This window comes from Natator depressus, chromosome 18, assembly GCF_965152275.1.
Source record: "Natator depressus isolate rNatDep1 chromosome 18, rNatDep2.hap1, whole genome shotgun sequence".
Taxonomy (NCBI): domain Eukaryota; kingdom Metazoa; phylum Chordata; order Testudines; family Cheloniidae; genus Natator; species Natator depressus.
This window is the reverse complement of record NC_134251.1, coordinates 4,659,795-4,683,330: the sequence shown is the minus strand read 5'-3', so window position 1 is coordinate 4,683,330 and position 23,536 is coordinate 4,659,795. Positions and strand designations below refer to the sequence as shown.

General features: G+C 50.0%; 1 long non-coding RNA gene across 1 annotated transcript in view; it reads right to left on the bottom strand.

The window, feature by feature from the left end:
* The window catches only part of LOC141974335 (uncharacterized), a 75,919-nt gene extending 59,623 nt beyond the window's left edge, over window positions 1-16,296 (bottom strand). The window contains exon 1 of the long non-coding RNA XR_012635734.1: window positions 16,235-16,296. This is a non-coding gene — a long non-coding RNA (uncharacterized LOC141974335). The remainder of the gene's footprint in view (window positions 1-16,234) is intronic.
* Between the last annotated feature and the right edge of the window lie 7,240 nt (window positions 16,297-23,536).

Sequence of the window (23,536 nt, the reverse complement as noted above, 5' to 3'; positions counted from 1 at the left end):
CCTGCCTCCCTTATGCGCTCAAGGACTTTTTGTAGATGTTCCAGGTGTTCTGCCCAGGAATCCAAAAATATGGCCACATCGTCAAGGTAGGCGACTGCATATTCTCCTAATCCCGCTAGGAGACCATCTACAAGTCTTTGAAAGGTGGCGGGTGCATTCCGCAGCCCGAAAGGGAGTACATTAAATTCATACAGCCCGAGATGGGTGGTGAAGGCTAACCTTTCCTTGGCGGATTCATCTAGCGATACCTGCCAGTACCCCTTGGTTAAGTCCAAGGTAGAGATGAACGGGCCCGTCCCAGTTTCTCTAATAGTTCATCTGTGCGTGGCACTGGATAGTTGTCTGGGCGAATTACAGCATTTAGCTTACGGTAGTCCATGCAAAAACGTATCTCCCCATCTGGTTTGGGAACTAGAACCACTGGAGATGCCCATGCACTGCCAGAGGGGCGGATTACACCCATCTGTAACATATCCTGGATCTCCCGTTCTATAGCAGTTTTAGCTTGAGGAGACACCCGGTAAGGTTGGACTTTAATTGGGTGAGTATTACCTGTGTCAATGGAGTGGTATGCCCGTTCAGTCAGTCCTGGGGTGGCTGAGAACGTCGGCATGTAGCTAGTGCACTGCTCCTTGATCTGCTGTCGCTGCATACGCCCAAGGGTCATGGAGAGGTTCACCTCTTCCACGTCCCCAGCACTTTTCCCTTCGTAGTATACACCTTCAGGCCATTCAGCGTCATCTCCTCCCTGGGCTGTAAACTGACAAACCTTTAATTCTCTGGAATAAAAGGGCTTTAGAGAATTAATATGGTATACCTTAGGCTTTTGGTTGGAGGTGGGGAATGCTGTGAGATAATTAACAGCTCCCAGGTGCTCCTGGACCGTGAATGGCCCTTCCCACGATGCTTCCATTTTATGGGCCTGGAGCGCTGTTAAGACCATGACCAGGTCCCCTACTTTGAAGGAACGCTCTCTGGCATGTTTATCATACCAGGCTTTTTGCTCTTTTTGAGCATCCCGTAAGTTTTCTTTAGCAAGAGCTAGAGAGGTTCGGAGGGCGTTTTGTAGGTTGGTTACAAAGTCCAGAATGTTAGTTCCTGGAGAAGGTGTAAACCCCTCCCATTGCTGTTTCACCAACTGTAATGGCCCCTTAACCTCGCGGCCATATACAAGTTCAAATGGTGAAAACCCTAAGCTGGGATGTGGTACAGCTCTGTAGGCAAAGAGCAACTGCTGCAACACTAGGTCCCTATCATAGGAGTGCTAATTTACGAATTTACATATCATGGCCCCCAAAGTTCCATTAAATTTCTCCACCAGGCCATTTGTTTGATGGTGGTAAGGAGTGGCGACCAAGTGATTTATCCCATGAGCTTCCCAAAGGTTTTCCATAGTTCCTGCCAGGAAATTAGTTCCTGCATCTGTGAGGATGTCGGAGGGCCAGCCTACCCTGGCAAAAATGTCTGCTAGTGCCTGGCACACACTTTTAGCCCTGGTGTTGCTTAGAGCTACTGCTTCCGGCCATCGGGTTGCAAAATCCTGAAAGTCAGTATGTACTGCTTCCCTCTGGGTGTCTTCTTTGGAAAAGGACCCAGAATACCCACAGCTACTCGCTGAAATGGAACCTCAATGATGGGGAGTGGCTGGAGAGGGGTTTGACCTGGTCTTGCGTTTTCCCACTCTTTGGCATACCTCACAAGACTGGACATAGATAGAGACATCCTTGCCCATTCCCTCCCAGTGGAATGACCTCCCCAAACTGTCTTTGGTCCTGTTCACCCCAGCATGGCCACTAGGATGATCGTGGGCTAAGCTCAAGAGCTTGGCCTGGTATTTAGTTGGAACTACCAACTCTCTCTGAGGATGCCAGTCTTCCTGGTGTCCACCAGAAAGAGTTTCCTTATATAAAAGTCCTCTTTCTACAAAAAACCTGGATCGATTAGAAGAGCTGAGAGGCGGTGGGTTGCTCCGTGCTGCCGTCCAAGCTCTCTGGAGGGTTTCATCTGCTTCCTGTTTGGTCTGGAACTGTTCCCTTGATGCTGGAGACATCAGTTCCTGATTGGATTGTGGACCTAGGCTTGGTCCCTCTGGAAGCGATGTAGGGGATGGGGCTGTTTCCGTTGACTGTGAACTGCTCTCCGCTGGGGCACTATGTTGGGGTTCAGGCTCCGGCTGAGCCTCTGGTGTAGGGTTATTGGCTGCTGCTGGTTCAGGTTCGGTGGGGCCCTCTGGTGTTGAGGTTGCAAGTACTGGATTCAGTGCTGGCAATGGGTCTGGTGCTGGTTGTTCCGCTGGTTCCGGTTCTGGGACTGGTTCTGTCTGGGTCTCTGGGACTGGATCCACTACTGCTGTTGCAGACATTGGCCTGCTGTCCGGGTCCATCACCTCTGACCGGGTCCTGGTAGAAGTTTCCGGAACAGAGCTAGGCGTGATGGCTTGTTTAGCCTGGCTGTGGGTGACCATTCCTGCCCTCTTGGCTAGCTTCACATGATTGGCCAAGTCTTCCCCCAACAGCATGGGGATGGGATAATCATCATAGACTGCAAAAGTCCACGTTCCTGACCAGCCCTTGTACTGGACAGGCAACTTGGCTGTACGCAAATCGAAAGAGTTGGACTTGAAGGGTTGAATTGTCACTTGGATCTTTGGGTTGATTAAATTGGGGTCCACTAAGCATGGATAGCCGACACTTGTGCTCCGGTGTCCCTCCACGCGGTCACCTTCTTCCCTCCCACACTCACAGTTTCCCTCTGCTCCGAAGGTATCTGGGAGGTAACTGGGCCTGAGGACCTCTGGTGTGATTCCGCTGCAATGAACTGTAGTCTGTTGGGGTTCTTGGGGCAGTTGGCCTTTACATGCCCCGGTTCGTTACATTTGAAACATCGTTCAGCTGATGGGTCATTGGGGCGAGGAGGGTTGCTGGAGAATGGTGTGGTGGGACGATAAGGTGTCTGGAGGGTCCCTTGGGGAGTAGTTTGGGCCTCGGACTGCCCCCGGTAGTAGGGTGTGGTCCGAGGTTGTCCCTTCTGGTATCCGCTCCAACTGTGACCAGTTTTTTTCTTTTCTGTCACCTCCACCCATTTGGCTCCAATCTCCCCCACCTCGATTACAGTTTTGGACTTCCCATCTAGGATGTATCTTTCTATTTCCTCAGGAACACCCTCTAAGAATTGTTTCATTTGCATTAGGAAGGGCAAATTTACTGGAGATTCAACACTTGCTCCTGATATTCAGGCATCCCAATGTTTCACAATGTGGTAGGCATGTCAGGTAAATGACACATCTGGTTTCCACCTTAGGGCTCTGAATCGCCGATGGGAACACTGGGTGTTAGCCCCATTCTGACTCTCACCTTGGTTTTAAACAGTTCATACTGGTTCATTTGTGCCTTAGGCATTTCAGCTGCCACCTCAGCTAAGGGTCCACTGAGCTGCGGCCTCAGCTCTACCATGTATTGGTCTGTAGAGATGTTGTACCCAAGGCAGACCCTTTCAAAGTTTTCTAAGAAGGCCTCGGTATCATCGCCTGCCTTGTAGGTGGGGAACTTTCTGGGATGGGAAGTGGTACCTGGAGAAGGATTGCTAGGGTTTTTTGGTACATTCTGCTGAGCCTTTGCCTTCTCCATCTCCAGTGCATGCTTCCTCTCTTTTTCCTTTTCCTCCTCCGCATGCTTCCTCTCTTTTTCCTTCTCCTCCAGTTCTTTGTCCCTTGCCTCCATAGCTCTCCTGTGGGTAGCCTCTTGGTTTTTTTCTGCCTCTTTCGCTGCCTCCATTTCTTTGTGCTTTGCCTCCATAGCTCTCCTGTGGGCAGCTTCTAGGGCTTTTTCTGCCTCTTTCGCTGCCTCCAGTCTGATTAACTCCAATTTGTGTTGTGTCTTGGTTTCTGTCATCTTTGCCTCTCTGTTTTTAACTAACTTTACACCCAAGAGTTAGAAATGAAACAAACAAACAAACAAAAACTTGGCTTGTAAAATTTTGCTGTGCTGTAATATGATACTTATATTCTCTGATAGTGATTGTCAGCCTACAGAAAAATCCTTTAAAGAAAAACAAAAACAAAAACAAAACAAAACAAAAAAAAACCTAACACCTTTGTCTCCAGGCAAATAGACAGAAAACCCCTCTAGTTGCTCTTAGGTAAAAAAAAACATCTTCAGGTCTGTGAAGACTTATGAATTTCCCGGCAGGAGGTTAACTACCCTGCCTTTAGGTAGATAAAACTCCAGCTCACAAAAGACAATTCCCTTTTGTCTCTGCTCTGGCCCCCAAGCAGATAAAAAAAAAACCTCTAACTGCTTTCAGCTTAAAACCTGCTTTCCAGCAGCACAAAGGAAAAAAATATTTCCTTTTAAAATCTGTGCTTCTGGTTCAAAAAATCTCAAATTGATCTCAAAATATTTCAAGTTAATCCCACCGCTATGCCACCATGTCAAGGTTCCTTCCCCACTCTGAACTCCAGGGTACAGATATGGGGACCTGCATGAAAACCCCCTAAGCTTATTTTTACCAGCTTAGGTTAAAATTTCCACAAGGTACAAACTATTTTCCTTTTTCCCTTGGACTTTATTGCTGCCACCCTCAAGCGTCTAACAGATATATAACCAGGAAACAGCCCGCTTGGAAACGTCTTTCTCCCAAAATCCTCCCCAAACCCTACACCCTCTTTCCTGGGGAAGGCTTGATTAAAAATCCTCACCAATTTGCATAGGTGAACACAGACCCAAACCCTTGGATCTTAAGAAAAATGAAAATGCAATCAGGTTCTTAAAAGAAGAATTTTAATAGAAGAAAAAGCGTCTGTTGTGGGGACAGTTTGAAAGTTTGACCATGTGCTTGATTGGTGGTTTGAAAAGTGTGAATTGGGAGTGCTTTGTTCCAGGTGAGCCTTGAGTGGGCCTGACTGTATAAAAAGCCAGTCAGCTGTGAACCAGCTGAGTGGCTAACAGCAGAGCAGCTAACAGAGGGAGTTCGCCTGGGGAGAGCCCGCTGAGGCTTACATTTTGCTGGCTTCTCTGAGTAGTTACTACAACTCCTGAGGAAGCTCGTAGAAGGAAGGCAATATGGATGGGGGGTGTTCAGCTGTTGTGACCTGCACTGGATGTGCCATGTTTGTCTTTCTTACAAAAGACAGAAGCAACTTTGTCTGTACAAAGTGCAAGCTGGTCTCCGTATTGGAAGAGAAGGTTCAAGGTCTGGAGCAACAGGTATCGACCCTGCGTTGCATAAGAGAAACTGAAGATTTCCTGGACAGACATCAGGATATGCTTCTATGGGCACAACATTCTGAAGATTCAGAGCAGGCTGCGCAGCGGGGACAGGAGGACGGTGAAGAAATTTGGCAGCATGTGACCTCCAGAAGAAGAAAGGGGAGCGTCCATGTACCAGCAACGCAGATACAGGTAAGTAACCGTTTTCATGTTCTCTCCACAGGTACTAATGCGGAGAGGGGACTAGATGATACATCTGAGGGAAGGGAACAGAAGGAGACTCCACCGATTGGAAGGCATGAGATGCACTGTCCTAGGGTTGGGGGTTCCACGACCACCACTCCCAAGAGAAGAAGGCGGGTGGTGGTCGTTGGGGACTCTCTCCTCAGGGGGACTGAGTCATCTATCTGCCGCCCCAACTGGGAAAACCGAGAAGTCTGCTGCTTGCCAGGAGCTAGGATTCATGATGTGATGGAGAGACTGCCGAGACTCATCAAACCCTTGGATCGCTACCCGTTCCTGCTTCTCCACGTGGGCACCAATGATACCGCCAAGAATGACCTTGAGCAGATCACTGCAGACTATGTGGCTCTGGGAAGAAGGATAAAGGAGTTTGAGGCACAAGTGGTCTTCTCATCCATCCTCCCCGTGGAAGGAAAAGGCCTGGATAAAGACCGTCGAATCGTGGAAGTCAACGAATGGCTACGCAGGTGGTGTTGGAGAGAAGGCTTTGGATTCTTTGACCATGGGATGGTGTTCCAAGAAGGAGGAGTGCTAGGCAGAGACGGGCTCCATCTAAGGAAGATAGGGAAGAGCATCTTCGCAAGCAGGCTGGCTAACCCAGTGAGGAGGGCTTTAAACTAGGTTCAGCGGGGGAAGGAGACCAAAGCCCTGAGGTGAGTGGGGAAGTGGGATACTGGGAGGAAGCACGAGCAGGAGCGCGCGACAGGGCAGGGCTCCTGCCTCATACTGAGAAAGAGGGATGATCAGCGAGTTATCTCAAGCGCCTATACACAAATGCAAGAAGCCTGGGAAACAAGCAGGAAGAACTGGAAGTCCTGGCACAGTCAAGGAATTATGATGTGATTGGAATAACAGAGACTTGGTGGGATAACTCACATGACTGGAGTACTGTGATGGACGGATATAAACTGTTCAGGAAGGACAGGCATTGCAGAAAAGGTGGGGGAGTTGCACTGTATGTTAGGGAGCAGTATGACTGCTCAGAGCTCAAGTATGAAACTGCAGAAAAACCTGAGTGTCTCTGGATTAAGTTTAGAAGTTTAGAAGTTAAGTTTAGAGCAACAAGGGTGATGTCGTAGTGGGAGTCTGCTATAGACCACCAGACCAGGGGGATGAGGTGGATGAGCCTTTCTTCCGGCAACTCACGGAAGTTACTAGATCGCAGGCCATGGTTCTCATGGGAGACTTCAATCACCCTAATATCTGCTGGAAGAGCAATACAGCGGTGCATAGACAATCCAGGAAGGTTTTGGAAAGTGTAGGGGACAATTTCCTGGTGCAAGTGCTGGAGGAACCAACTAGGGGCAGAGCTCTTCTTGACTTGCTGCTCACAAACTGGGAAGAATTAGTAGGGGAAGCTAAAGTGGATAGGAACCTGGGAAGCAGTGACCATGAGATGGTCAAGTTCAGGATCCGGACACAGGGAAGAAAGGAGAGCAGCAGAATATGGACCCTGGACTTCAGAAAAGCAGACTTTGACTTCCTCAGGAACTGATGGGCAGGATCCCCTGGGAGAATAACAGGAGGGGGAAAGGAGTCCAGGAGAGCTGGCTGTATTTTAAAGAAGCCTTATTGAGGTTACAGGGACAAACCATCCCGATGCGTAGAAAGAAAAGTAAATATGGCAGGCGACCAGCTTGGCTTAACAGTGAAATCCTTGCTGATCTTAAACACAAAAAAGAAGCTTACAAGAAGTGGAAGATTGGACAAATGACCAGGGAAGAGTATAAAAATATTGCTCGGGCATGCAGGAGTGAAATCAGGAAGGCCAAATCACACCTGGAGTTGCAGCCAGCAAGAGATGCTAAGAGTAACAAGAAGGGTTTCTTCAGGTATGTTAGCAACAAGAAGAAAGTCAAGGAAAGTGTGGTCCCCTTACTGAATGAGGGAGGCAACCTAGTGACAGAGGATGTGGAAAAAGCTAATGTACTCAATGCTTTTTTTGCCTTTGTCTTCACGAACAAGGTCAGCTCCCAGACTTCTGCACTGGGCAGCACAGCATGGGGAGGAGGTGACCATGTGGAGAAAGAAGTGGTTCGGGACTATTTAGAAAAGCTGGACGAGCACAAGTCCATGGGGCCAGATGCGCTGCATCCGAAAGTGCTAAAGGAGTTGGCGGCTGTGATTGCAGAGCCATTGGCCATTATCTTTGAAAACTCATGGCGATCGGGGGAAGTCCCGGACGACGGGAAAAAGGCTAATGTAGTGCCCATCTTTAAAAAAGGGAAGAAGGAGGATCCTGGGAACTACAGGCCAGTCAGCCTCACCTCAGTCCCTGGAAAAATCATGGAGCAGGTCCTCAAGGAATCAATTCTGAAGCACTTAGAGGAGACGAAAGTGATCAGGAACAGTCAGCATGGATTCACCAAGGGCAAGTCATGCCTGACTAATCTAATTGCCTTCTATGATGAGATAACTGGCTCTGTGGATGAGGGGAAAGCGGTGGACGTGTTATTCCTTGACTTTAGCAAAGCTTTTGACACGGTCTCCCACAGTATTCTTGCCAGCAAGTTAAAGAAGTATGGGCTGGATGAATGGACTATAAGGTGGATAAAAAGCTGGCTAGATCGTTGGGCTCAACAGGTAGTGATCAATGGCTCCATGTCTAGTTGGCAGCCGGTATCAAGTGGAGTGCCCCAAGGGTCGGTCCTCGGATCAGTTTTGTTCAATATCTTCATAAATGATCTGGAGGATGGTGTGGATTGCACCCTCAGCAAGTTTGCAGATGACACTAAACTGGGAGGAGAGGTAGATACGCTGGAGGGTAGGGATAGGATACAGAGGGCCCTAGACAAATTAGAGGATTGGGCCAAAAGAAATCTGATGAGGTTCAACAAGGACAAGTGCAGAGTCCTGCACTTAGGACGGAAGAATCCCATGCACTGCTACAGACTAGGGACCGAATGGCTCGGCAGCAGTTCTGCAGAAAAGGACCTAGGGGTTACAATGGATGACAAGTTGCATATGAGTCAACAGTGTGCCCTTGTTGACAAGAAGGCCAATGGCATTTTGGGATGTATATGTAGGGGCATTGCCAGCAGATCGAGGGACGTGATCGTTCCCCTCTATTCGACATTGGTGAGGCCTCATCTGGAGTACTGTGTCCAGTTTTGGGCCCCACACTACAGGAAGGATGTGGAAAAACTGGAAAGAGTCCAGCGGAGGGCAACAAAAATGATTAGGGGACTGGAACACATGACTTCTGAGGAGAGGCTGAGAGAACTGGGATTGTTTAGTCTGCGGAAGAGAAGAATGAGGGAGGATTTGATAGCTGCTTTCAACTACCTGAAAGGGGGTTCCAAAGAGGATGGTTTAGACTGTTCTCAGTGGTAGCTGATGACAGAACAAGGAGTAATGGTCTCAAGTTGCAGTGGGGGAGGTTTAGGTTGGATATTAGGAAAAACTTTTTCACTAGAATGGTGGTGAAACACTGGAATGCGTTACCTAGGGAGGTGGTGGAATCTCCTTCCTTAGATATTTTTAAGGTCAGGCTTGACAAAGCCCTGGCTGGGATGATTTAGTTGGGGATTGGTCCTGCTTTGAGCAGGGGGTTGGACTAGATGACCTCCTGAGGTCCCTTCCAACCCTGATATTCTATGATTCTATGAAAAAGTAAAAGAATCACCTCTGTAAAATCAGGATGGTAAATACCTTACAGGGTAATCAGATTCAAAACATACAGAATCCCTCTAGGCAAAACCTTAAGTTACAAAAAGACACAAAAACTGGAATCTACATTCCTTTCAGCACAGCTTATTTTCTCAGCCATTTAAACAATACCAAATCTAACGCATATCTAGCTAGATTACTTACTAAGTTCTAAGACTCCATTCCTGTTCTGTTCCCGGCAAAAGCATCACACAGACAGAGAGACCCTTTGTTTCTCCGCCCTCCCCCCCCAGCTTTTGAAAGTATCTTGTCTCCTCATTGGTCATTTTGGTCAGGTGCCAGCGAGGGTATGCTAGCTTCTTAACCCTTTACAGGTGAAAGGGTTTTTCCTCTGGCCAGGAGGGATTTTAAAGGTGTTTACCCTTCCCTTTATATTTATGACAGCCACCATCTTCATACTCCCTCAGCACAAATGAACGTAACAATGCCCTGTTTGGGTCATCTGAACCTGGGAGCTCTGGATGAAAAGCCCAAGCTGCTTCTGCAGTGGTTCTCAGCCAGGGGTGCATGTACCCCGGCAGTATGCAGATCTTCCAGGGGGTACATCAGCTCATCTAGAGCTTTACAACAGGCTACATTAAAAGCACTTGCAAAGTCAGGTACAAACAAAAATTCCATACATTCAGTGACTGGTTTGTACTGCTCTATGTACTATACACCGAAATGTAAGTACAATACTTATATCCAATCAATTTATTTTATAATTGTATGGTAAAAATGAGACAGTCAAGTCTTCAGTAATACTGCACTGTGACACTTTTGTATTGTTGTCTGATTTTGTAAGCAAATCGTTTAAGTGAGGTGAAACTTGGGGCTACGCCAGACAAATCAGACTCCTGAATGGGGTACAGCAGTCTGGAAAGGTTGAGAGCCACTGAGCTAGAGAACGTGATCTCCTAGCACAGAAACAGTATCAGAGTCATTAAATGTGATACAGCTGCTAGTGGGTGACCCAAAGCCCCACTGTAGTGTGAGTTACACAAACACCTAATTTGGCATGTTCCTTCTGACAGTCTGTCTGGTAAAGTGAGCCTTGGCTGCGCTATCTCAGAGCTCTCCCTCGAGTGAGCTGCGTAGCTCTCAGTTACCTTCGCTGGGAATGGCACTGACCCCCAGAGTATGAAACCTTGGCTCCCATCAAGGGCACAGAACAGCGGACAGGTCAGGCTTGACAAAGCCCTGGCTGGGATGATTTAGTTGGGGATTGGTCCTGCTTTGAGCAGGGGGTGGGACTAGATACCTCCTGAGGTCCCTTCCAGCCCTGAGATTCGATGATTCTATGACAGTAATCAGTGGAGAAAGCCTGGGCTTGCGGGTCAGTATACCTGTCTCTAGGCTAGCAGACACCCTCTGCGGGGCTCTGTCTCTTTGGTTTTGCTTCCCAAAATCGCCTGACGACGGGAAGCATCGGTGCTATGGCGGGACACCCTGAAGCAGGGTCAATGTCACATCACATGAGTGAGAGCTGGCCACCCTGGAGTCACAGGGTGTTGGAATGTGCCACCCACCCCTGTCCTCCGTCCCCGCCCCCAGCCCTCAGGTACCGGCTGACCGGCCTGCTCCAGGCCCCAATTAATGCTGCATCTGGACAGCAGCCTGATCTGACATCAGCCCCACCGCCAGCGCTGCGCTTGATGCAAGCAGGGTAGCTAGACACAGAGAACCCCTCCCCCCACCTTCTTTCTTCCCATCCCCTCTAGCTGCTCCTCCCCCTCTCCCCAGCATCTAGCTCCCACCCAGCACACTCCGGGTGCAGCTCCCGGCAGGCTGCACACTCTGCAGGTGGATCATCATCATCAGCCCTTTGGGTCTAATACAGCTCAGTAAACAAGCTGGGCTTCTTTCGCTGCTCCCTTACTCAGCTCTACGCCATGCAGCCCCACTGATTTCAGGGGAGCGACACCGCATTAAACTGGAGTATTGGGGTAGCACTCACCCAGACAACTCTCATTAGCCTGGATGTCATTTTGCTCACCGTTCTGTTTAACAATCCCCTTGAGGCCTGAAACCTGTCTTTTTACTATAATAATGTATCCCTCCTTTGTATGCACACTGATTGTTATTGTAGGGCTGCACACACCGCTTTGTTGTCGTAGGGCTGTCCATAGGCACTGGGCTGAACACCTTAGGGCAGAGAAGTCTGTGTGCTGCATTTCTGGCAGGTCTTCCCCTTAAGCAAAGGAAACCCTGTTCCTTAGGGAGGGGGCTTCCCAGGGCCCACCCGTAAGGGGCAGGCCCTAGACCTATGCTTCCTTCACCCTTCCCCACCCCCTGTTCAAGGAATGAGCCCCCCCCCCCGCACACCTGAGGAGGGCAGAGTGAGTGAGTGTACAGGTGTGGATGGACGTGCTGAGAGCAGATGGGCTCATCCATGCACCACACACCCTTATGTAGTCCCCACACTCAGCCATGCATCAAGCTGTCCAAGCTAGAGCACTGCATCCTGGGACAGTTGTTCTTGAAGGGCTGCCCCACATTACAGAGGAGGGAGGCTGTAAGACACAGGCTAGCTCTTGGTGGAGTTCAGGGTCTAGAACTTTGTGGGTGGCATTTGTCCCTGTAATGATATTCCAGCCTCTTCTCCCTGCAGCAAAAGCACCTCCTGGGAACTAGGACGGGGCCTGCGTGCCCCCAGCTGAAGCAAAGCTCTGAGCGTTACTCCCCCTCTTGCCATATTTCACTATAGCCAGTTTTTAAACTTCAGGCCATTTGTTTCCCTACAGGATGCTGCTTCCTCTGGACATGCTCCTGCTCCATCCTCCTCCAAGGACTCTCTGCTTTGTGTGGGTGACGGGTTTCACTCACCATTGGGCCTGGGAATCAGCTCTTGTCCAATCTAGTGCCCCCTTTAGTTACTTGGTCGCTCGCCCCATGCCCCCTCTCGCTCTCCAGGACTCAGGGTGCTCTCTATCTATGACTCAGCTCTCTGGCCAGGGCACTATATAGTTTTCCTCTTCCAGGGTATTGCTGGGTCATTGGACCACCTGTCCAGATGCCACCTTCACCAGTCCTGTGCCACTTCCTAGTGCTGATCGGGGAACCCAGGCCTGCCTGCTGCTCCGGGTTCCAGTCCAGTGGCCTTATAAGCAGCAGCCAAGGTCTACGCAGTCTCAGCCCTCACAGTTCTTTCCCTGGCTTCTTCCTACTCTGCCTTCCACAAGCTTTCTTCCCCGCAACTCCTCTGGGAAACCCCTTCTGTCAGGGACAGGATCCCAGGTGGGCTTCCTCCTACCACCTCTCTATGCCCAGAGAGTGACTGCAGACTCTCTCCCTGCAGCCCCTTTCTGCTGCAGCTTCCTGGCTTTGCATCTTACCCAGTGTCTCCCCCAGCTGGGCTTCATTGGCAATCGGTAATTTATCGACCACACCTGACTTCTCCAAACCCAGGTGCGGCCTTCAAGATTAATTGGCCCCTTCTAAGACAACTTAACCCCTTCAGAGCTGATGTGGGGTGAACACCCCATCATATACTTTCCCCTTCAAGACTGCAATCCTGCAATGATTCAGGGCAGGAAAGCATTTGGGGCAAATGTCCCAAAATCCGTGAAAAACTGAGACAGCAGAGAGCTGAGCTTGATTTCAATAATCCTGCGGACAATGCTGGATAGCAGGACATGGCCCAAAGACAGCTCAAAAGAGAGGTGCTGACCAGAGTAGCTCAGCGTCCCTATCTTTTGAGGCAACTCCAAACCAAACAATGTCTGATGCAGACAGGTGGGAGGAAGGCTACAAACCTGTACACAAAGGGGGAGCCTGCGGCAAATGCAGACAACATCAGTTAGATGAGTGTCCAGCAGGACAGATGTGCCCCAAATGCTGAGCTCTTTCAAAAAGGTGCCCTTTAGTGTCACTAGAGCAGCTGCTGAGCATGTTGTAAAATCTGGCCCTTGCTTGGATGCCTGAATAGGAACTGAGTTCTTTTAACCCCACTCTAGTTGTGGGCGCTGAGCACTTGGAAGTCTTGCCCTAGATGCCAGAAGGAGCAGGCCAGGGTTATCTGTCTTGTGGGGACCCTCCTCCCCGCTTTCTCACTGAAGAAAAAGGCGTAAGAAAGTTGAAAATTTAAAAATATCGTTGGGGTGGGGAGGGAGAGGGGCTATGTCTCTGGAACTCCTTGACCAAATGACCCCAGGTTTGTACCACAAGCTCTGCCTCAGGCCCTGGACGAGCATGCCACATTTCAAGCCAGTCTACACTCTGCATATGGCTTACAGAAGGGGTGGCCAGCCCCTGGCTCCGGAGCCCCACGCAGCTCTTCAGAAGTTAACATGCGGCTCCTTGTCTAGGCACCGACTCCAGGGCTGGAGCTACAGGCACCAACTTTCCAATGTGCCGGGGGGTGCTCACTGCTCAAGCCCTGGCTCTGCCACAGCCCCTGCCCCCACGCCACCGCTTCCCACCCCCTCCCCTGAGCCTGGGGTTCCCCCCCTCTCCCCTCCCCCCAGGGCCTCCTGCACACCATGAAACAGTTGATCGGGAAGTGCAGGGAGGGAGGGGGAGGCGCTGGGAGTGGGGTGGGGGAGCTGTTCAGGGGCTACTGACGTGTGACTGTGACTCTTTGGCCATGTACATTGGTAAATTCCGGCTCCTTCTCAGGCTCAGCGTGGCCACCCCTGGTTTACAGAGAGTTTTGAAAGCTGAGCTTTAAACAGAAACCTTGCTGCCACCTTAACTATGAAGGTGCTGTTGCTCTTTTAATAGCAAACTTGGTAAATTGTATCTTCTCTTGTATAAGGTGATGTACTATCCTTGGGAGACACAAGATGGTGCTGTTAATATTGTCTTACAAGGGCATGGAACTGAATGTATAGGCCGTTAGATCTTGGAGAAATGCTGTGTTAATTGTGGTGCCGGTCTTTTTTTTCTTTTTTTTCAAGCTGAGCATGTCACCAGTGAAAGGTAGTTCATTGCCAAAGTCACTCAAAATAGTTTCCTAGCTGCAGTGCTGCTATCTATAGGATCTACCCCCCTGGAAACTAACTTATTTCTTCATGTCAAAAAACTGACACCAGCAAACTGGGACCCTAGTACCGCTAGCAGGTTAGCAGTAGGCCAAAGGAAAGACTGCTCTTGGAGAAATGCTGGGTAATGGCTCCCTCCCTGCCTGCCAATCCCCATGCTACCCGTGCACAGAATGTCAGGGCACGCATTGCCCCGGGTTGCTGGGGAAGAGGCAGCGATATCGTTGCTGAGCTTAGGGAGGGCTCTGCTCACAAGGGATCCCAGCTTGACAAAGGCAGGGGCAGGAGAGGTGGGCTGGGAGAGTTCAGGGCAGCTCAGCTGCCAGGAAATTCATTCCAAAATGAGGACACAGAAGAAAAGCCCGAGGAGGAAAATCAGCAAGGGCAGCGGGAGAAGATCCAAGTGAAGGAACTGCTTTGTGAGGGCAGGGACTCAGCAGCCGCGGCTGTCAGCACTAACACCAGGGGACTTACCAGGGCACTTTCTGCAGCCTGGAGTGAAAAATCTCTCAGCTCAGCCACGTCCATCCGTCCAGCCTCTCCTCCCGGAGAGGCGGGTGTCTCTGACAGACACTTTGTAGAGGGGAAATAAAAATCCCCAAGCTTCCAAAAATCAATTTCCTTCCCGGCCTCCTGTGCAGTGTGTGAGGAGAATTTTAAAGAGGCCTCAGCGGCCTGGTCCCTGGGGTGTTAGGCATAGGGCCCTGCTATCTGCTGAAACTACACTACTTCCAAACGCAGCATCCTCCTCCTCTCCACGGGCCTGCTCGTCAGGGCTCTCTGGCTGCCGCCATGCTGGGAGGGAAGGGTTAGGGATGGCGAAACTGGGGGTCCCTGGCCTCAGCAGCAGCTCCACCTCAGGGAGAGACTAAGCGGGCTGGGGGGCCGTGAGCTCTGTGTCTGGGCCGTGTGTTGGAAAAGAAGATGAGCTCCAGTAGTGGCCAGGGCACATCCCTCTGGCCCTTGGGCAGAGCTGCCTCAGGGGCAGTCGTAGAGGGGACTCCACCACCGGAATCCGGAGACAGTCACTGGCTCCAGTCTCACCATCCAGCTCCAGCTCCAGCCCCAGCCCCAGCCCCAGTCCCAGTCCCGCAGGCAGTGAGCCAGGCTGCTCAGCAGCTGTATTTATTGGTGCCGGTGCCCCCGATGTGCAAGGAGGTTTCCAAGAGTTCCCTGATACTCCCGGCTCGGAGGAGCTCACAAGGCTGAGGCTGGGGGAGGGGAATACAACGGCAGTGCAGATACCAGGGATAGAGCCAATCTAGAGTCGCTTTCAGCAGCACAGCAGAAGAGGGTTTAATGAGGAGGGATGGAGCAGGGGCCTTGCGGATGAGCTCAGGTGGGTGGGGCCCTGCACAGGGGGCCGCAGAGATGCTGGCACCAAGGGGATTGTGTGAGAAGCTGGCAACTGGTGCCCAAGGCTGGGAGCATTAGTGGAGTCAGGGGGACTCAGAGCTCACCAAGGGATATGAACAAATAAAAAAAAACATTTTCATTTTGTCGAACAGGCATTTCCTGTGGCAAAAAGTTTCTGTCTGTCTAAGGTGCTTCCCTGGCCACATCACGGCAGTGCGCGAGCGCCTCACAGCCTTAATGGGTTTCTCTCACATGCCCTGGGAAGCAGGGCTGGGCTGCTGTCTGCACTGGACAGATGGGAACCATGGTCCAGAGGGACCAAGTGACTTGCCCAAGGTCACACAGGGAGCAAGGATCTGAGCCCAGGTTGCCCAAGTCCAAGGCTGCTCTCAACCCATGGCTCCATCCTTCCTTCCCTTCTGGCCTGCTCTGCCTGCCGCTGGAAGTTCTTCTCCAGGCCCCACTTAATGCCCCCTCTCCCCCCCCCCCATATCTCATTTCCTTTCAATGACCCACAAACCTCCAGCTATCCAGTCCTAACCATTGTGACCTACTTGCTCTCCTTGAGCCAGATGCCCCCCAGTGACCTAGGTGCTCCCCAGATAAGACCCAGATCCCCCTCAAGTGACTTGATCTCAGCAGCAGTAAATCCCCACCAACACTCCATCCCTTGCACGTATGCTCTGTGACAGTGTCAGATTCTTTTATTATAAGATCTCAAAGTCCTGCAGGAGGGGACTTCAGGCTCAGCAAATAGGCAACGCAGGAGCATGGACTTTAGAGAAGGAAAAGGCCTACCTGAGTCCATCCAGCCTGTGCCCTGGGGCCAGGGTAGGGCTGCTCCCTGCAGTATATGCTCCAGTGTTCAGGTTCATCTAATTTTAAATGACTCCTGCTTCTGCTGCTGTTCCATTTAATAGGTCTCTATGTTAGCATTTATCCAGAAAGGGGAGGTACACTCCAGGCAGCGAGCTCTCAGATTACAGACTGACCAAGGAGCACTCCCTCGCTCTGGGGAGCCTATGGCACAAACCATGAGAGTAGTTTTAATTTTGTTCACAAATTATCAAAAGGATATAAAGCTGAAAAAACAATTTTCCCCATACAAATAACCATATTGGGGCAGGATAACAGGCTAAGGAGCAACCAGTGTGAATCACTAGATCCAGTGTCAAGTTTGAGACATTCAAGCTACTGGGGGAAAGCTTAGCTACTGTTTCATTTCAAACAGTTACTGTTCACCAAATGTTTATGAAAATAACAAGACAGAGCATTGTGACAAACTGAGCGTGCAGTACAGGTGAAAGGGATGGAAATCCTTGAGGAGTTTCAATCACAGAAATTCACAGCTTTGTGCAGCACAGAGTAATATCAGATATTCAGAAATATTTTGTTTCTATTTCCCATCATTTTTGAATATCCACCACACTTTTATTCTACCTAAAGCAACTTCAACAGCTGCAGCAAAAAGATGTTTAAATGTAAGATATTTATCCTCTTTGAACACAATTTCTATGTTGCTATTAAGAAACCGGTAAATGATTTGTATATGTGATTGCAATTTGATAATAATAATAAATAACAGTAACAATAATGCATTTTCTAGTCAATGCCACTCCAGAACCAATGCATCATTTAGAAATAGTTCTGGGACGGAAAATAATTCATTATTTTATTTTTCTTTCTCATGAGAACCTCATTGAATTTGTAATGCATGTTATATTTTTTGGCAAAGAACCATAAGGCTTGATCAAAAGCCCACTGAAGTCAATGGCAAGGCTCCCATTGATGTCAGGAGGTTGGATGTCAGGAGGGGGGATTTGATAGCTGCTTTCAACTACATGAGAGGTGGTTCCAGAGAGGATGGTTCTAGACTATTCTCAGTGGTAGAAGAGGACAGGACAAGGAGTAATGGTCTCAAGTTGCAGTGGGGGAGGTTTAGGTTGGATATTAGGAAAAACTTTTTCACTAGGAGGGTGGTGAAACATTGGAATGCGTTACCTAGGGAGGTGGTAGAATCTCCTTCCTTAGAAGTTTTTAAGGTCAGGCTTGAGAAAGCCCTGGCTGGGATGATTTAATTGGGGATTGGTCCTGCTTTGAGCAGGGGGTTGGACTAGATGACCTCCTGAGGTCCCTTCCAACCCTGATATTCTATGATTCTATGATTCTATGATCAGGCCCCCATTTATTCAGCGTCACTTTTGCTGTCCCAGCATCAGGTCTTCTTGAACTGCTGCTCACAAACCGGGAAGAATTAGTAGGGGAAGCTAAAGTGGATGGGAACCTGGGAGGCAGTGACCACGAGATGGTTGAGTTCAGAATCCTGACAAAAGGAAGACAGGAGAACAGCAGAATACGGACCCTGGACTTCAGAAAAGCCAACTTTGACTCCCTCAGGGAACTGATGGGCAGGCTCCCCTGGGAGAATAACATGAGGGGGAAAGGAGTCCAGGAGAGCTGGCTGTATTTTAAAGAATCCTGATTGAGGTTGCAGAAACAAACCATCCCGATGTGTCGAAAGAATAGTAAATATGGCAGGCAACCAGCCTGGCTTCACAGTGAAATCCTTGTTGATCTTAAACACAAAAAAGAAGCTTACAAGAAGTGGAAGATTGGATAAATGACCACGGAAAGAGCATAAAAATATTGCTCAGGCATGCAGGAGTGAAATCAGGAAGGCCAAATCACACCTGGAGTTGCAGCTAGATCGGGATGTTGAGAGTAACAAGAAGGGTTTCTACAGGTATGTTAACAACAAGAAAAAGGTCAGGGAAAGTGTGGGCCCCTTACTGAATGAGGGAGGCAACCTAGTGACAGAGGATGTGGAAAAAGCTAATGTACTCAATGTTTTTTTTTGCCTCTGTCTTCATGAACAAGGTCAGCTCCCAGACTGCTGCACTGGGCAGCACAGCATGGGGAGGAGGTGACCATGTGGAGAAAGAAGTGGTTCGGGACTATTTAGAAAAGCTGGACGAGAACAAGTCCATGGGGCCGGATACGCTGCATCCGAGGGTGCTAAAGGAGTTGGCGGATGTGATTGCAGAGCCATTGGCCATTATCTTTGAAAACTCATGGCGATCGGGGGAGGTCCCGGACGACTGGAAAAAGGCTAATGTAGTGCCCATCTTTAAAAAAGGGAAGAAGGAGGATCCTGGGAACTACAGGCCAGTCAGCCTCACCTCAGTCCCTGGAAAAATCATGGAGCAGGTCCTCAAGGAATCAATTCTGAAGCACTTAGAGGAGAGGAAAGTGATCAGGAACAGTCAGCATGGATTCACCAAGGGCACGTCATGCCTGACTAACCTAATTGCCTTCTATGATGAGATAACTGGCTCTGTGGATGAGGGGAAAGCAGTGGACATGTTATTCCTGGACTTTAGCAAAGCTTTTGATATGGTCTCCCACAGTATTCTTGCCAGCAAGTTAAAGAAGTGTGGGCTGGATGAATGAACTATAAGGTGGATAAAGAAAAGGAGTACTTGTGGCACCTTAGCGACTAACAAATTTATTTGAGCATAAGCTTTCGTGAGCTACAGCTCACTTCATCGGATGTATTCAGTGGATAGAAAGCTGGCTAGATCATCGGGCTCAACGGGTAGTGATCAATGGCTCCATGTCTAGTTGGCAGCCGGTATCAAGTGGAGTGCCCCAAGGGTCGGTCCTGGGGCCAGTTTTGTTCAATATCTTCATTAATGATCTGGAGGATGGTGTGGACTGCACCCTTAGCAAGTTTGCAGATGACACTAAACTGGGAGGAGGGGTAGATACGCTGGAGGGTGGGGATAGGATACAGCGGGACCTAGACAAATTAGAGGATTGGGCCAAAAGGAATCTGATGAGGTTCAACAAGGACAAGTGCTGAGTCCTGCACTTAGGACGGAAGAATCCCATGCACTGCTACAGACTAGGGACCGAATGGCTAGGCAGCAGTTCTGCAGAAAAGGACCTAGGGGTTACAGTGGATAAGAATCTGGATGTGAGTCAGCAGTGTGCCCTTGTTGCCAAGAAGGCTAACAGCATTTTGGGCTGTATAAGTAGGAGTATTGCCAGCAGATCGAGGGACGTGATCATTCTCCTCTATTTGGCATTGGTGAGGCCTCATCTGGAGTACTGTGTCCAGTTTTGGGCCCCACACTACAGGAAGGATGTGGAAAAATTGGAAAGAGTCCAGCGGAGGGCAACAAAAATGATTAGGGGACTGGAACACGTCTGTGGAAGAGAAGAATGAGGGGGGATTTGATAGCTGCTTTCAACTACCTGAAAGGGGGTTCCAAAGATGGATCTAGACTGTTCTCAGTGGTGGCAGATGACAGAACAAGGAGTAATGGTCTCAAGTTGCAGTGGGGGAGGTTTAGGTTGGATATTAGGAAACATTATTTCGCAAGAAAGGTGGTGAAGCACTGGAATGCGTTACCTAGGGAGGTGGTGGAATCTCCTTCCTTAGAGGTTTTTAAGGTCAGGCTTGACAAATTTCTGGCTGGGATGATCTAGTGGGTGTTGGTCCTGCTTTGAGCAGGGGGTTGGACTAGATGACCTCCTGAGATCTCTTCCAACCCAGATAGTATGTGATTCTAAGGTCTAACCCCCTCTACCCTCCCCCACAGCAGTGCCAGGAAACCTAGAGACCTAATCCCCAGAGTAAGGATTATTCACTTGTGTAAGGTTAATAGGGGTAGGGAATATTGGTTTGCCTGGTTTTAGTTTAGAGGACACTGGGTGTTTTTACCGTCTTTAGTATTTCCAGTCTATGCTCCACTAATTGTGGTAATGCCACAGGGCACCATGGCCAGGACGCAGGGCACCTAGGCAGGGCACCATGGCCAGGACGCAGGGCACCTAGGCAAGGCACCATGGCTGGGACACAGGGCACCGTGGCCGGGATGCAGGGCACACATCATAGCATGGATGTTGTTCTTGGCCTGTAGTATTTATTAACATATGAATGGGGTGGTTTCAGTTGCAGCAAGACCCTAATGCTGGATTTCCTGCCCTTTCTGCATTTCCCAGCTGGGACCCAGCACAGGGGAGCTTTGGGAAGGGAAGTCCCACAGCTTCCTCCAAAATAAAGGTCCCTGAGTTGGTATTAAACTAGGCCAACATGAGCCCTCGCCTGGCTGCTCACTCCTGCTGCCTCATGCGCTGAAGTGGCCTGTTTCATTGCGGTGTCTCCTGGCTGGCAGGGAGCAAGGGGAGAAATTGGCAAACTTTAAACATCTATTTCTTAGGAGTTATGAAATTCCGCTTTCCAGTGGGTGCAGCAGGCACAGCTTGCCTGGCTCTCTGGGGCAGGGCCCTCGGCCTGTCGTGCCTGCCCGGCTCTCTGGGGCAGGGCCCTCAGCCCATCGTGCCTGCTCGGCTCTCTGGGGCAGGGCCCTTGGCCTGTCACGGCCTTCACAGCAGCTGTGTGTTAATTTCCTGCTGTTTCCTTGCTCAGTGTTTTGAGCTGCACACACCTTCCTTGGGCTGCCAGGCCTCCACCATAAGGAGCCAGGAAGGCAGCTCTTAAAGAGCTAAACTTACAGAGGGGTATGCGTGTGTGTGAGTGTGTGTGTGTGTATGTGAAATGCCAGGTGTTTAGTGAGGATCCCGGTAGAATGATAACGTCCCTGAGGCTGAGCTCCCCAGCATTGGCCCGGGCAGAGGGACATGTGGCCATGGGAGGCTGGCAGCGTCTGCTAGAGCTTTGTGCTAGAGAGCTGACGGAGTCCAGTGCGAGGTTCCACCCTGCTGCTGCACTGATTCCTCTGTAAGGGCAAAGCAGCTGCTCGCTGAGACCCCAGCACTCGCTCTGCCTCAAGCAGCTCTCACAGCCCAGCTGCCAGCCCCGCACATTTACTCCTCCCAGCATCATGTCTCCCTCTTCTCAGCAACCAGGCAAAGTGTCACATCAAAGAACGGAGCTTTTTGTTTATTCCCCGTTTGAAGTGCTGCTAATTTTCAGTATGCATGCAGCGGCGTTCGGCTCTCCTCTCCCAGAATGGATGCTTATCGCATTGCTCTTAACTGGCTGGAGACTTCCAATTTTAATCTTTTATTCATAATCTTCTTGCAGCTCAGACACAGAAAAAACATGTACATTCAAAACCTCTGGGAATTGAAAATTTCATAAGTGCTGCTGACCCTTCCCTGGCAGCGCAGGATGTGAGAGATATAAAGGAATGCTAATGAGACGCTTTTCCTTTGGCTAACTGACTGAGAGGGGCCCAGCACTGCTGGGTGCTGCTGTCCTCACTGGTCCACACACACAGGGAGAGCACAGCCAGGAGGGCTGGAGCCAGGCCTGGGGACTGCACACTCTGAATACATGCTCCCTCACATGCACACTCCCCTGCTTGCACCCTCACCTGCTCACACATATAATCACGCTCACATCCAGCTATGAGCGTGTGCACTTAGTCACCGACACATGCACACATGCCTGTTCTCCAGCACACTCACCCCTGCTTACTGTTTGCATCCACAAACGCACACCGGCTAACCCTCCCAAATGCATCCAAACTTGCAGGCACACTCCTTCACTCACACATGCTCCCTTGAACATGCCCATTCACTCGTATGCATGTTGGATTACACACTCACCCTGTTGTATGCCCAGCTCCACAGCCATCTATACACATTCACCATTTGCACTAACTTGTCCGCAGTCTCTTGCACACTCACATGCTCAGCCTGACTTGCTCTCCCTCCACATATGATCTTTTATGCTGAACCCTTGTGTGTAGTTGTGAAGGCTGGCGGGCTCCTCTGTATTAAGTGATGAATACTGTATGTGCAATATGATTGGCCCATTGCTGTAAAGGATAGCTTCTGGCTGACTATCTGGAGTTAATCTCTCACCAGCAGAAGTTGGGCCACTAAAAGATATTCCCTCCGCCACCTAGACTCTCTCTAGGGCTTTAAGTCAAAAGGGATTGTTAGGAGAAAGAAATAGGAAGCGAGTCAATGCCTAGAGATAAGATGCCTCTGGGGTAAAACCTTCATGGTCCTTCAGAGACCAGTGACTGGGCTGTTAACTGGGAAGAGCCTGCCTGCCTTGGGACCAACCGCAGAAACAAGGACAGCTACAAGCAGATTGCATGGGGGATGCAGGAAAAGGGGTACACCACAGATCAGCAGCAGTGCCGCATGAAAGCAAAGGAACTGTGCCAGGCATACCACAAGGCCAGGAAGCACGACAGTAGATCTGGTGCTGCCCCCCAAACCTGCTGTTTTTACTATGAGCTGCAGGCTATGCTTGGCGGAGACCCCACCAGCGCCATGCAGACCACCATGGACATGTTGAAGGAGCCAGAGGCAGAGACTCCTGCTGTGAACAGAGAAGAGGAGGAGGAAGGGGACTCCAGCCATCCCGTGAGCCAGGACCTCTTCAAGACCCCACCACAGTCTAGCCAGCCCCACCAGTTGTTCATGGATGAGCCTGATGAAGAGGCAGAGACCTTCGGTAAATGTGAGTGCATTTTTCCTTACGCTGTTTACGTTTAAAGATGGTGCCTGGCCCATCCCCAAGTTAACAAGACACAGGTGTCGGAGGTTTTATTGCTTTACTGATACGAAAAGAGGTAGCGGTGTAACAAACAGAGGTAGCGTTGGGATCTGGTTTTCATTCCCTTGTTGGGCGGGCAGGGGGCAGAGTAGTTTATGTACACATCGGGGTGACCCTTTATCTTCCTGAGAGAACTCAATGAAACATTCATGGAGGAACTCGGCCATACTCTGTAACTCTCCTGAAAGTTTCGAGGGACAGCAGCCTTATTTCTTCCTCCGCTGTGGGACGCTTTCCAACACCACTGTGTGACAAGTTCGGCTGGCACCATTGCAGTAAACAGGCTAGCAGCATACAGGCCTGGGCAGTTTTGGGTTGCCAGTAGCAGCTGTGTTCTCTGTGCCTGTGTGACCCTCAGCAGATATCAGCTAAAACCCCCACTGCCTGTGGACCATCGTGCCAATATCCTGTGCCATTGCCCCATACTCGTACCTGGGTCACTACCTCTGGCGTTGTGAATCCCAGTGATTTTCAAGGTGTGGCGCTGCTGGGTGTCACGTTTCTCAGTGAATCAAGTGCAAGGAGTTTTCAACCCAGTAACTCCCAGGGTGTCACTC